Source organism: Pelobates fuscus, chromosome 9 (assembly GCF_036172605.1).
Source record: "Pelobates fuscus isolate aPelFus1 chromosome 9, aPelFus1.pri, whole genome shotgun sequence".
Lineage (NCBI taxonomy): Eukaryota > Metazoa > Chordata > Amphibia > Anura > Pelobatidae > Pelobates > Pelobates fuscus.
Genome location: NC_086325.1, coordinates 149140 through 164130, shown reverse-complemented (window position 1 = coordinate 164130; position 14991 = coordinate 149140).

The window sequence follows — 14991 nt, the reverse complement described above, 5'->3', positions numbered from 1 at the left end:
GGGCGTTGGGGGCTCCTTAGTGAGTTCTTCGATTTGCAGGGCTCGGCTTCCCGTTCATGTTTGGTCGTCTGCAGGTGGGGGGGGGGGTGTTTTGGTGGTTTGAGTGCGCGTCGGAATGGACTTCCTTCAAGTTTCACCGCTCGACGGCTGTTGACTTTGGGAAGGGTAAGTTGGTAGCGGTTGGCTGATACATTATTAGAATTTGTTCATTCTTGGACGTTGCGGCGTTGACATAACCTAGCCCTTCCGCATTCTCCTTAGGTAGATGGAGTGCACAGGGTAATAGTTGGGCTCCTAACATGATGTACTGGGTTCCCAGGATAGTTTGGATTATGCCATTCCAATCAGGGGCGGTGCCGGGTTCCGTCTTTTGTCCTGTTTTCCTTAGGTGAGTGCTATTCCGTCCCCTGGATTATTCAGCCTACTAACCCCCGGTTTGGTTCTCTGAGACGGGTTTTCTCTCCTGCGTCCATTTCGTGGGGGTATTCCACTTGGGGCTCGAATTCCTGGAAAAGGATGGTGGGGAGTTCAGGGGGCATTCCTTTCCGGTTAGGGGCGGATACAGACACCGCCAGGCTCAGCGTGCCTGCGCTGATGGTTCAGAGGGCTCGAATGGTGGGTTCCTTAGGTTCACCCTGCCAGTCTCCAAATGGATTTCTCTCCGCGGTTACGGTCTCCGCCTTCCCGGAATAGGGATGGTGGGATGCTCATATGTCATTTGGGCCAGGAGGCGGGGGGCGAGTGGTTGGATCTTACGCCTTCGGGAGCAGAGGTTTGGTGGTCTGGCACCAGATACATGATGGGGGTGTGGCTCCTCCTCGTACAGGGTCGGCTGTCCCTCCTCCTGTGGGTATCAAGGTTTTTTTTGTCATCTCTGGGTGGAATGACCTGGGTTCGGTTACGGTTTGGGATTTGGGTGCTCTTAAATCTGGTCATGTTACGCATTCCGTGTCTTCCCAGAGGTTCTCAGGGGCTGGCCTGCGGCTATCGCCCGTTCCTGTTGGCAGTGTGCTCAGCAATGTGAGTGCCCTGGTGCGCTGCCGTCGGAAGTCGGACTAGATGGGTTTCTAGGTTTGTCGTGGGGGCTTGGGGGATTTCCAGTTCGCCTTTAGGGTTTGGCCGGATGTGGCCTAGTTATCTCGAGGGGATGGGTGCGCTTGCTGGAGGTCGGACTTGGCCGGTGTTAATCTAGCGCTGAGAGAAGTGGTGGAACAGGCCATGGCTGGTTGTGGTGGGGTCCCCCGCTGATTTTAGGTGTAAAACAGCGGGGTTCTGGCGGGGGTATGTCCTTGCCAATTGAGTTTGAGGGGTTACGTTTAAGTATATGGAATGAGATGAGCAAGTTTTTAAGGTCTCAACCTCCCCTGCTTCAAAGGTTAACATTAGGCTGCCTGAGGTCTCGTGCCCATCGAGCGTGGATAAGGTCGGCTGATGGCGGGCATTGGAAAGATATGATTTTTATGACAAGGGGGGAGGTGAGAGGAAGTGGTGATTAGGAACCCCTTGACCTCATCTCTTCCCTTTCCCCAAATGCACATTGAACACCCCTTTGGTTCTGTTATTTAAACTCTTTAGATTACAGCTTGGAATTACAAGCCATACAGCCCTTTGTAAAAAAAAAAATGATCTTGCAGGAAATGTCTGTGCTGCCAGCCTGCATGGCTCAGCCTCAATGTCTATACATGTATCAACATATTAATATCATTTATATCTAGCTATATATTATAAGCAACCTTTCTTTTGTAGCATTTGTTATATTTAGTTTGCTGTTTCTGTCATGTGTTATGTTTTCCGGCACACCTTTCTCATACAAAGCTTACAATCATTAACTCAGTGACAAGTTATCTTCGAACAATAAACAGAACATATATAGGAAAAAGGAACGAGGCTCCTCCAATACCTCTCTACCTGTAAAATGTCCCATCATTCTTCAATGCACTGACGTAGGGTTACCGCGGTCGCAGGGGTCGCCAGTGTGGCCAGCCTCTTCTCCTGGGGGGCCCAGGAGTTGCTCCCTCGCGCACCGCAGTGATGCCGGTGTCGGAATATGACGTCATTCCAGCTCCGGCATCAGTAAGCGGCGCGCGAGGGAGCTGGGCAGAGAGCGCTCAAGGGAGAGTGCTCCCAAACGCCCGCCAGCCAGCCCGGTGACAGGCCGCCCAGCAGTACCCCAGGGAATCCCCTCAGCTCTCCCAAAGGTAAGGAGGCTGGGGGATTAAATTTTAAAGAAAGGTGTGTGTGTGTGTGTGTGTGTGTGTGTGTTAGTGTTAGAGTCTGTGTGTGTTAGTTTTTGTGTGTCAGTGTGTGTGTGTTACTGTGTGTGTCTGCTAGTGAGTGTCAGTGAGTGTGCTAGTTTTTGTGTGTGTGTTACTTTGTGTGTTAGTTTGTGTGTGCCTGTTATTGAGTGTGTGTCTGTTATTGAGTGTGTCTCTGCTATTGAGTGTGTCTGCTAGTGAGTGTCAGTGTGTGTGTTAGTTCGTGTGTCAGTGAGTGTGTGTGTGTTACTGAGTGTTAGTTTGTGTGTGTCTGTTAGTGTGTATCTGTTAGTGAGTCTGTTTGGTGTCTGTTAGTGAGTGTGTGTTTGTCAGTGAGAGTGTATGTTTTATAAGTGAGTGTGTATGTGTGTGTCTGTCTGTCAGTGACTGTGTATGGATGTCTGTAACTGAGTATGTCTCTGTCAGTAAATGTGTGTGTCTGTTAGCTAGTGTGTATGCGTCTGTTCGTGAGAGTATGTGTGCGTGTGTTTAAAACCCCTTCAGAACTTCCCTTTCTCCAGCGCCGGACTCCCTTGGCGCTGGGGAGTGGGGATCCTTCTACCCCGATCCGTCTCTCAGCTCCGCATGTGCGGCAAGAGCCGCGCACGCATTCAAACCGCCCATAGGAAAGCATTACTCAATGCTTTCCTATGGACATCCAGCGTCTTTAGTGAGAATAACGGACGCACCTCTAGCGGCTGTCAGTGAGACAGCCACTAGAGGCTGGATTAACCCTCAGTGAAACATAGCAGTTTCTCTGAAACTGCTATGTTTTTAGCTGCAGGGTTAAAACTAGAGGGACCTGGCCCCCAGACCACTTAATTGAGCTGAAGTGATCTGGGTGTCTATAGTGGTCCTTTAAGTGTATGTGTATCTGCACGCCCTGGTGTACATACCGCGGTCGCAGGAGTCACAGCCCTGCGACCAGGTGCCCACCGCCATGTGTTGCAGTCCCAGCCCGCGCAGAGTAAGTGCGCGGGGAGGGGGGGCCCACGGATCAATTTTGGCACCGGGGCCCCATGGGTCGTGTGTACGCCACTGCTTCAATGATATCAGAAACCAGTGATTCTAATCAAATGTCAGATATAAAGTAAAAACGCTGTCAGGGTGCCAGGGTGCTGCCCATATTTTATTAGTAGTAGTAGTATTTATATAGAATGAACATATTATGCAGTGCTTTACAATTATAGACTCTGGATATTGATAACAAGTCATTGATAGAATACAGCAGCGATAAGATGTAGGACAGAAAGAATACCGTTGCTTGGGTCTTTTTTTTAACGTAGAATACCTTCCATTAATTACTCTTGTTTTTCCAGTTTGTTTTGGTAATTAGGGCTGAAATAAAACCAAGAGAGGTGTTTATGTTAAATATATCTGTTTTTAGGCATTTCCCCCTTTCAAAAAAGGGCTGTATCATATGTGTGTCTTAACGTTTATTGACAGCGACCCAAATTATGCCCAAGACTTTAGGTTGGGGACCCGCTTTTTACTTGCAAAATTAACTCAGCGTCCCATGATTTCAATGTAATGCAAAATATAGCAAAATAAATTCTACAAAATAAGTTCATTAGTCTATTCCTGATGTGAAAACTGGACATGAGGCCCTTGGGAAGGAAATTATGCCCCAAAAAGCAGTTTAGTAATGAAATTGCTTGTTGCGTGAGGGACCCAGTGGGGACCCAGTGAAATGGCACGAATTGAGGTAAGGCATGCTAGCTAACTAGCCATGTGTCCTCTATAAACCGGAGTGTTTGTCTCTTGCATTGAATATCCATCTAATAAACACGTTAGCTTATTGAAACCTCTTGGGAAGTATGGTTGTAATATGATACAATGTCCACTTGCTTTTATCTATATTTATATATTTTACTAGGTATTTATATTTAATAGATTAGGCTAGTTATCATTATGGAACAGCCCTCACTTATCTGATGGGTGTAATACTCGGAGTGTACAGTATGAGCAATGGCTGAAAGGTTATGATCTGTCACTGTAATAAGTGTTTGAAAAGCTGGGACAAGTTTCAGGAAATGGAAACATTGAAAAAAAAGGCAAAAAACATCGGCATTGCTAGGTGGGGCTATGAGGGCTAAAGCTCTGAATCTGGGGCTCTTTACAGTTGGTGGACAGGGCTGGAAAATATCAGTTTTTTGTTTTTTTTGTTTAGTTTTTTTTTTTTTATACCAGGCAGTTGCCTCTCAAAGCAGCCAAGTATTATAAAAAGAAAGATTAGTGGTATGGTGTTCTGCTAGGCTAGTGAGGCAGGGTGGGTACCGGAAAGTGGTGCAGAAGAAAAGAGCTTTGCTGCCCACCCCAGTATTTGCTAGCTAGCGTGGCAGGATCCTTTTGAAGACCCAGCGGTGCTGCATGTGTTACTTCTGGCTATACTTTCACTAAATTCAGAGAGCATCAGCAACACGCTGCTCATGGGTAGAGTGGAGAGGGCATAACATCCCATGCATATCTCCACTATGTTTTCTGTGAAGGGGTCAGCAAGATTTCCTAGCAAAGCCCCTGTTAAAAAGGAGCTTGGAGGATATTTACCTTCAAAGGCATTTTATAATCTTTGGAGCAGAGAATGCAAATTCTGTATTTTTCATTTTTGGGTTTTTAAGAATTTGAATTTACTGATGGAGTGAAGTACTTCTCAAGCATCTTTTCATTTGGTATGCATCTCAGGAATGTTCTTCTTTGTGATCCTAACACCTGAGACTCACATTCGACTGTCCTACACTTTTTTCCAGTCCAGCACATCAGTTTTCATCTGTGCTAACATTATTGCAAAATTAATGATCAAGTAGCCTTAACTGCTAAACTTGGATTAACAAACACGACATGCAATTGGAACACAGGACAGACGGTTGCTGATAATAGTACTATATGCCTGTGTAGATATTCCAAAATAAACTGTTATCTGTTACATTAGCAATATCAACACTGTTTCTCATCGATTTTATGTTATTTTAATAGACAAAAACTCTGCTTTACTTTTGACATTGCTAAGTGACCCCAAACGTTTGAACACAAGTGTAAATTTTTTTTGCACCATAATCGTCTGATATTTTATTCCTCTCTGTAAGGACCGAAGTGTGGTCACAGGCAATGGTCTACAATGAGAAAATAGAATTTTCTCATGAGAAAAAAAATTGCCTGCACAACTCTCGAGAACTAGCAGAGCTGGTATCTGTCTCTCCCAGGGTGACCCGACTGGTTACCTCTGCTAATTTCCCTTCCTCCAGCTGGTCGGCAACCACTTACAAGGTAAAGAGACCCATTCCCCCCCCCCAGTAACTGGACAAGACAATTTATTGGCCACACATGACTTTTATGCATAGCTCCCTCCAAGGAGTGGATCACACACACATACAAAGACAAATTCCATGATCCTCCCCCTCCCCAGGGTCCCTGCCTGGGAAATGGAAACACCGTTCCCTTTGTCACCAAAGCCCGCTACTAAATCCCCAGGGTTTCCCACACTAACTGCCAGGGGTCTTCTTGTAATATGCGTCTTACTCCTGTACCCGAGCAAGGGCCGATCACGTAGGTAGTGTCACACTTCTGGTCCACTACCCAGTATGGGCCCTGCCAGGCAGCCTGCAGCCTGTCATGTCGGACAGGCTTTCGAACCAAAACCTTCTGAATGACTTGAAAGCTCCGTCTCCTGGCTCCCTTATCGTACCAGGTGCACTGGCGTCTCTGGACCGCCTGGAGGTTCACACGTACCAGGTGAGTGAGTTCCTCCATCCGGTCCCTAAACTCCAGTACATAGGGGATGATGGGAGTCCCTTCCCATTCCCCTTTTCCTTCCAGTGTTCTTGTACCAGGTGTAGGGGGCCCATAACTCGCCACCTGAACAGCAGTTTGAACGGGGAGAGTCATAACTGATGAGTTACCTCGGCTGTGAATAGTGATGTCGCGAACACGAAATTTTCGGTTCGCGAACGGCGAACGGGAACTTCCGCAAATGTTGGCGAACCGGGCGAACCGCCATTGACTTCAATGGGCAGGCGAATTTTAAAACCCACAGGGACTCTTTCTGGCCACAAAAGTGATGGAAAAGTTGTTTCAAGGGGACTAACACCTTGACTGTGGCATGCCGGAGGGGGATCCATGGCAAAACTCCCATGGAAAATTACACAGTTGATGCAGAGTCTGGTTTTAATCCATAAAGGGCAGAAATCACCTAACATTCCTAAATAGTTTGGAATAACGTGCTTTAAAACATCAGGTATGATGTTGTATCGATCAGGTAGTGTAAGGGTTACGCCCGCTTCACAGTGACAGACCAAACTCCCTGTTTAACGCACCGCAAACAACCGCAAACAGTCCATTTGCACAACCGCAAACTCCCCATTTGCACATGTTTTAGTGCAAACTAGTCTAACTACTAATATAGTTGAAACATGCTACTTTTATTCATGCCAGACAACCATGCAGGCCAGACTAACAAACATGCCAGGGCCAATCATAAAAAAAAATGATTTGCACTATAAAATGCAAAACAAAAAACCCTCTGTGGCTATTACTAAGGTAAAATATAAAATTAATATAAATACCCAGAAATAGGAAGTGCGAAGACTCCTCAACGTCTTCTATATCTTATACATAAAACCATAAATAGCACGACCTAAAAATACAAAGGGAGACCAATAGTGCAGACAAAAAAGCGCTAAAAACAATAAAAAAGGGGAACTATAAAACACTCACAAACATAGACGTTAAAAGGCAGGGTATACTCAGTCTTCTTCAAGTGCTTCTTTTCTTCTTGTATGTGAAGATAGGTACTTGAAACAAAGCACAGAAAAAGGACATAGTGTGTAACTGTATAATATTCCAAGAAATGCTTTATTGTGTACACTTACAAAATCAAGAAGTTAAAAAGGCCCATCAATATATACATCCACTGTCAGCTACCAGGTACAGATGAAACCGCCAGGATTAAGAGACAAAATTGGATGAAAAAGGGTCCACAATAAAAAAATTTAAAAGTGAAATAAAGCTTGCCACCCTACGCGTTTCGTCTGGAAGACTTCGTCAGGGGCTTGTGGCAACAATACACAGTATACAAACACATACATTTAAATACCCTGCCAAACAAATTTTAAACCAATCAAAAGACAAAGCTTCCAAGTAAGTCCACCTGAAAGTAATTTCATCCATCCGTGTTTCTTCCTCTTTCTTCGTTTTTCGCGCTTCTTGAAAGCGCTTGTGTCCCAAGCCTCACTCTCCATATTTCCGGAAACAGTCGCCAGTTCTCATTCCGGACACTTGCGTCTCGTCACTTCCGGGCGACACCGGAAGTTATCATAAGTCTATATGTTGAACGCATATGCGTTCCACTTGATCCGGAAGGGGCAGCTACTCTCCTTGGAACGCACATGCGTTCCATTCCAAAAGGAAGAGATCAATAGGACTCCTAAACTGGGATGCACAGGCACTCCCATCAGGACAAACCAACATGTATTAAGTTAGTTAATAGGAAACTTATAAAGACACATCAATTATAAAAATGAATTAAAAAAATATAGATCAAAAAGAATATATACTAAATAAATATCATTAAAAATTACAATGTATATAAAAAATAAAAAATAAAAAAGTGATATCAAAATAAAAATACATCTCAATAATATACCTAAAATTCTTCAATAGGACACCATAAAGCCAATCATAGGCCAATCATAGTTAACCACATCAGATAGTAACATGGCTCCCTCTATATACAGTGTAAACATGGCTCCCTCTATATACAGAATAACATGGCTCCCTCTATAAACAGTGTAACATGGCTCCCCTCTATATACAGAGTAACATGGCTCCCCTCTATATACAGAGTAACATGGCTCCCTCTATATACAGAGTAACATGGCTCCCTCTATATACAGAGTAACATGGCTCCCCTCTATATACAGTGTAAACATGGCTCCTCTCTATATACAGAGTAACATGGCTTCCCTCTATATACCGTGTAAACATGGCTCCCTCTATATACAGAATAACATGGCTCCCTCTATATACAGAGTAACATGGCTCCCTCTATATACAGTGTAACATGGCTCCCCTCTATATACAGAGTAACATGGCTCCCCTCTATATACAGTGTAACATGGCTCCCCTCTATATACAGAATAACATGGCTCCCCTCTATATACAGTGTAAACATGGCTCCTCTCTATATACAGAGTAACATGGCTTCCTCTATATACAGTGTAAACATGGCTCCTCTCTATATACAGAGTAACATGGCTTCCCTCTATATACCGTGTAAACATGGCTCCCTCTATATACAGAATAACATGGCTCCCTCTATATACAGTGTAAACATGGCTCATCTCTATATACAGAGTAACATGGCTCCCCTCTATACAGGGGCGTACCTGGAGCATTTGGCACCCGGGGCGGATGCTTTATTTGGCACCCCCCTCCCCAACTTTGAAATGTAAAAAACAACTGATTTTTTTTTTAAATGTATGTGTATGCAGTGTGTGTATAGTGTGTACAGTGTGTGTATATTGTGTGTATAGTGTGTGCAGTGTGTGTAGAGTGAGTGCAGTGTGTGTATAGTGTGTGCAGTGTGTGTATAGAGTGTGCATAGTGTATGCAGTGTGTGTATAGTGTGTATGCAGTGTGTGTAGTGCATGTAGTGTGTGTATAGTGTGTGCAGTGTGTGTATATTGTGTGTATAGTGTGTGCAGTGTGTGTAGAGTGAGTGCAGTGTGTGTATAGTGTGTACAGTGTGTGTATATTGTGTGTATAATGTGTGCAGTGTGTGTAGAGTGAGTGCAGTGTGTGTATAGTGTGTATGCAGTGTGTGTAGTGCATGTAGTGTGTGTATAGTGTGTGCAGTGTGTATGCAGTGTGTGTAGTGTGTGTGTATATTGTGTGTGTAGTGTGTGCATAGTGTATGCAGTGTGTGCATAGTGTGTATAGTGTGTGCAGTGTGTGTATAGTGAGTATGCAGTGTGTGTATAGTGAGTGTGCAGTGTGTATAGTGTGTATATAGTGTGTATGCAGAGTGTGTATAGTGTGTATGCAGTGTGTGTATAGTGTGTATGCAGTGTGTATAGAATGTGTATGCAGTGTGTGTATAGTGTGTGCAGTGTGTGTATAGTTAGTGCAGTGTGTGTATAGTGTGTGCAGTGTGTATGCAGTGTGTGTAGAGTGTACATGGTGTATGCAGTGTGTGCATAGTGTATGCAGTGTGTGTATAGTGTGTGCAGTGTGAGTATAGAGTGTGCAGTGTGTGCATAGTGTATGCAGTGTGTGTGTATAGTGTGCATGCAGTGTGTGTAGTGCATGTAGTGTGTGCAGTGTGTGTATAGTGTGTGCAGTGTGTGTATAGTGTGTGCAGTGTGTGCATAGTGAATGCAGTGTGCGTATAGTGTGTGTATAGTGTGTATGCAGTGTGTGTAGTGCATGTAGTGTGTGCAGTGTGTGTATAGTGTGTGCGTAGTGTGTGGATATTGTGTGCAGTGTGTATGCAGTGTGTGTAGTGTGTGTGTATAGTGTGTGCATAGTGTATGCAGTGTGTGCATAGTGTGTACAGTGTGTGCATAGTGTGTACAGTGTGTGTATAGTGTGTGTATATTGTGTGTATAGTGTGTGTAGTGTGTGTATAGTGTGTGCAGTGTGTGTATAGTGTGTGCAGTGTGTATAGTGTGTATGCAGTGTGCAGGGCCGGACTGGGAAAAAAATTAGGCCCGGGCATTTTTCAATCAGAGCGGCCCCCTAAGAAGGGGGCGGGGCCAGAGAGGGTGTGTTTTGTCATCACTAATGACAAGCACGCCCCCTCTCAAAGTGAGCAAGTTGGTTCAATGCGCAGAGCCCTGCTGAAGAGCTCTGGCATTAGAAAAAGGCCCTGTATTTGCTCTGCGCAGCGCAAGCAAATTTAATAACATGCTTGCGCTGTGTTTGCTTTTAAATTGTCTCTGGTGTCTCCACAAGTGGGATACCAGAGGACAAAAGGGCCAGGAAAGTGTATGGTGCATGCTTTTGGAGCCTGCTTGTGGGATTGCGTGTGTGTAGAGTGTGGTGTGGTATTGTGTAAATAGGTCAATTTAATTTGTGTTTGTGGTGTAATATGTGTGGCTAGGGGCTGTAGAGAGTGTGTGTATAGGGGGCATAGTGTTATAGGGGATGTAGCGAGTGTGTGCATACGGGCTGTAGTGTGTGTGTATAGGTGACGTAGTGTGTGTAGGGGTTGTAGAGAGGGTGTGTTTAGAGAATGTTGTATGTGTTTGCTGACAAGAAATGTAGTGTGTGTGTAGGTGATGCAGTGTGTGTGTGTGTGTGTAGGAGATCTAGTGTGTCAAGGACCGAGAGTGTGTGTGTGTGTGTGTGTGTGTGTAGAGGATTAAGAGTGCATATAGGGTAAGGGATCTAGCGTGTATCTGGAGCGTAATGTGTGTAGTGGTGCAGTGTGTGGGGTGCTGTAGTGTGTGTATATATATAAATATATATATATATATTTGGACGTATTGTATGTGTGAGGGGCGCAGTGTGTGTGTATGTAAGAGGGGTGCTGTGTGTGTGTGAGGGTGTTTTTATCTGCCGTCACATTCTAGGTTTCTAATTTTCTTTGTCTGTTATCCCACTGAGGGTTATTTTATATATATATATATATATATATATATATATATATATAAATAACCCTCAGTGAGTTAACAGACAAAGAAAATACATATGTGTGTGTGTGTGTGTGTGTGTGTGTGTGAGCGATGGTGCTGTCTGTCTGGGGGTGCTGTGTGTGTGTCTGAGGGTGCTGTGTGTGTGTCTGGGGGTGCTGTGTGTGTGTCTGGGGGTGCTGTGTGTGTGTCTGGGTGCTGTGTGTGTGTCTGGGTGCTGTCTGTCTGAGGGTGCTGTGTGTGTCTGGGAGTGCTGTGTGTGTCTGGGTGCTGTGTGTGTCTGGGTGCTGTGTGTGTCTGGGTGCTGTGTGTGTCTGGGTGCTGTGTGTGTCTGGGTGCTGTGTGTGTGTGGGTGCTGTGTGTGTGTGTCTGGGTGCTGTGTGTGTGTGTGTGTGTGTCTGGGTGCGTGTCTGTGTGTGTCTGGGGGTGCTGTGTGTGTCTGGGTGCTGTGTGTCTGGGTGCTGTGTGTGCTGTGTGTGTCTGGGGGTGCTGTGTGTGTCTGGGGGTGCTGTGTGTGTCTGGGGGTGCAGTGTGTGTCTGGGGGTGCTATGTGTGTCTGGGGGTGCTGTGTGTGTCTGGGGGTGCTGTGTGTGTCTGGGGGTGCTGTGTGTGTCTGGGGTGCTGTGTGTGTCTGGGGGTTCTGTGTGTGTCTGGGGGTGATGTGTGTGTCTGGGGGTGATGTGTGTGTCTGGGGGTGATGTGTGTGTCTGGGGGTGATGTGTGTTTGTGTGAGGGGGCTGTTAGTGTGATTTTTTTTATTTACATTTAAATATGTTTTTTATTAATAAGTAAAAAAAAAAAAAAGTTATATCCCCCTCCCTCCTACCTTACCTTTAGCCTGGGGCGGTCTGCCTGGGTGTGGGGAGCCGTTCTGCCTGGGAGGGGGACCATGCTGCCTTCCCTGGTGGTCCAGTGGTGAGAGTGAACTCTAGCCCCTGCAGGCTAGAGTTCACTCTCGCGAGATCTGAGCGTTGCCGCGGTAACCGCGGCAACGCTCAGACCTCGCGAGAGGATCCGGCGGAGCTGCTGGCTAGAGCTCCGCCGGTCCTCTCCTCCCTCCCTCACACCCCAGCCGGCAACCGCATGTAACAGGGTCTCTGGGCCGGTGAGGGAGATCTTTGATCTCCCCACCGGCCCATGGAGACACAGAGCAGGGCCGGCGCTCGGGTAGCGCTGGCCCTGCACAGGATGGCAGGGGAGATCCTGTGATCTCCCCTGCCGGCCTCGGCCCCACGGCCATCGTGGCCCACCGGGCATTTGCCCGGTGTGCCCGATGGCCAGTCCGGGCCTGGCAGTGTGTGTATAGCGTGTATGCAATGTGTGTGTATAAGGTGTATGTAGTGTGTGTATAGGGTGTATGCAGTGTGTGTATAGTGTGTGCAGTGTGTGTATAGTTAGTGCAGTGTGTGTATAGTGTATGCAGTGTGTATGCAGTGTGTGTAGAGTGTGTATAGTGTATGCAGTGTGTAGTAGAGTGTGTGCAGTGTGTGTATAGTGTACAGTGTGTGTATAGTGTGTATGCAGTGTGTGTATAGTGTGTATGCAGTGTGTTATAGGGTGTATGCAGTATGTGTATAGTGTGTGCAGTGTGTATGCAGTGTGTGCAGTGTGCATGCAGTGTGTGTATAGTGTGTATGTAGTGTGTGCAGTGTGTGTATAGAGTGTGCAGTGTGTGCATAGTGTATGCAGTGTGTGTATAGTGTGTATGCAGTGTGTGTAGTGCATGTAGTGTGTGCAGTGTGTGTATAGTGTGTGTATAGTGTGTGAAGTGTGTATGCAGTGTGTGTATATTGTGTGTATGCAGTGTGTGTAGTGTGTGTGTATAGTGTGTGCATAGTGTGTGCATAGTGTGTATGCAGTGTGTGTATAGTGTGTGCAGTGTGTATAGTGTGTATATAGTGTGTATGCAGTGTGTGTATAGTGTGTATGCAGTGTGTGTATAGTGTATGCAGTGTGTGTAGAGTGTGTATAGTGTATGCAGTGTGTGCAGTGTGTGTATAGTCTGTGCAGTGTGTGTATAGAGTGTGCAGTGTGTGCATAGTGTATGCAGTGTGTGCATAGTGTGTGCATTGTGTGTATAGTGTGTGCAGTGTGCATAGTGTATGCAGTGTGTGTATAGTGTGTGCAGTGTGTGTATAGTGTGTGCAGTGTGTATAGTGTGTATATAGTGTGTATGCAGTGTGTGTATAGGGTGTATGCAGTGTGTGTATAGTTAGTGCAGTGTGTGTATAGTGTATGCAGTGTGTGCAGTGTGTATGCAGTGTGTGCGGAGTGTGTATAGTGTATGCAGAGTGTGTGCAGTATGTGTATAGTGTGTACAGTGTGTGTATAGTGTGTAGAGTGTGTGCAGTGTGTGCATAGTGTGTGTGCAGTGTCTGTAGAGTGTGTATAGTGTGTGTAGAGTGTGTATAGTGTGTGTAGAGCGGCGGGTGGGGGCCCTAAATGAAAATTCCCCCCTCCCCCATCAAAGGTGACTAGGGGTCCCCAAGCCCCTAGTCACACAACCAAATAAAAAAGCCCCTACCTAACCCCCTCACCCTAAAAAATAGTGAGGGGGGAATAAAATTAGTACCCTGAAAAGTAAAATTTAACTTACTATTCAACGTCTTCTTTTTTCTAAAATCTTCATTTTTCAGCCCCAAAAAAGGCCAATTAAAAAGCCATGTATCAGGGATCCATAGGATAGGTGTCAATCCATATCTGCCAAGTGACCCTATGTAGGGGGAACAGTCCCTATTCTGCTTTGTGTCAGTGTCTGGAGGGAGTATCTGCAGTAACACAGGGTGTCTGGAGGAAGTATCTGCAGTAATACAGAGTGTCTGGGGGGAGTATCTGCTTGTAACATTTATATGCACTAAAAAAAATTAAAAATAAAAATAATAAATTGACAAAAATAAATAAAATGGTTGCAGCTTCCGAAATAAACTAAAATGGATGCTGTCCAGTAGGTGGGAGGGACTGCTAGGGAGGGTGTGCTGCTGATTGGCTGTAATGTGTCTGCTGACTGTGAGGTACAGGGTCAAAGTTTACTCAATGATGACGAATAGGGGGCGGACCGAACACCGCATGTGTTCGCCCGCGGTGGCGGACGCGAACATGCTATGTTCGCCAGGAACTATTCGCCAGCGAACCGTTCGGGACATCACTAGCTGTGAACTGTGTGCCCTGGTCCGAGTTGACCTCCCGGGGAAAACCCATCCGGGAGAACGCTCGCTTCAGGGCTTCGGCTACAGTCTCTGCTTGAATGTTGCTCAGGGCGACTGCCTTGGGGAACCGAGTGGCATAGTCCTCAATGGTCACAATATATTTCTTCCCAGAGGGACTAGGCTTACCCAGGGGACCTATTATATTAACAGCTACTCTGCTGAAGGGGTCTTCAATGATGGGGAGGGGATGTAGCTTAGCCTTGTGTTGGTCAGCCCATTTTCCCACTTTTTGGCAGACATCACAGAACTGGCAGTATTGCTGGATGTCCTTGGAGATGCCTGGCCAGAAAAAGCTTTGGGTGAGTTGATGCTTCGTATGACCCTTGCCCAGGTGCTCTGCCAGGGGAATATCATGAGCTATCTTCAGTAGCTCATGTCGATATTCCTGGGTACCACTAGCTGCCTGTGCTTCCCTTCTGTACTGTGCGGTATAACAAGCCCTTTTTCCCACATAAACAACTTTGTGTCCAATCCAGCCTGACTAGTGGCCACCCGGTTTCTATATGTCTGTAGGGTAGGATCTGCGACTACCTCCCTCCCGAACTTGGCAGGGGTATCCCAGGGCAGGGGGGCTGGGGCAAGGGGAAGGTTACTGGTGCCTACCTAAGCCTCAGAGTGTGAACCATCCTGGGTGTTGTGGGCTTGCTGCCTGGTCATCATCGGGTTAGGGGCATATGTGGAGGCCGTCTGATAAACGTGGGCTGCAGCACGCGGTGCAGGAGGGGGCCCCAGACGGATCCACGAGGACCAGTCCCTCAGCTGAGGGCAATCCCTCTTGAAATGGGAGCAGTGGTGGCACCGACCACCAGGCTGGTTGGGGGTCCTCTGGGGTGGTATTGGGGAGATACCGCGGAGAGGGTTGGTGCCCGGCAGGGTGAACTGGGGGGCCAGGCGGATCAGTGG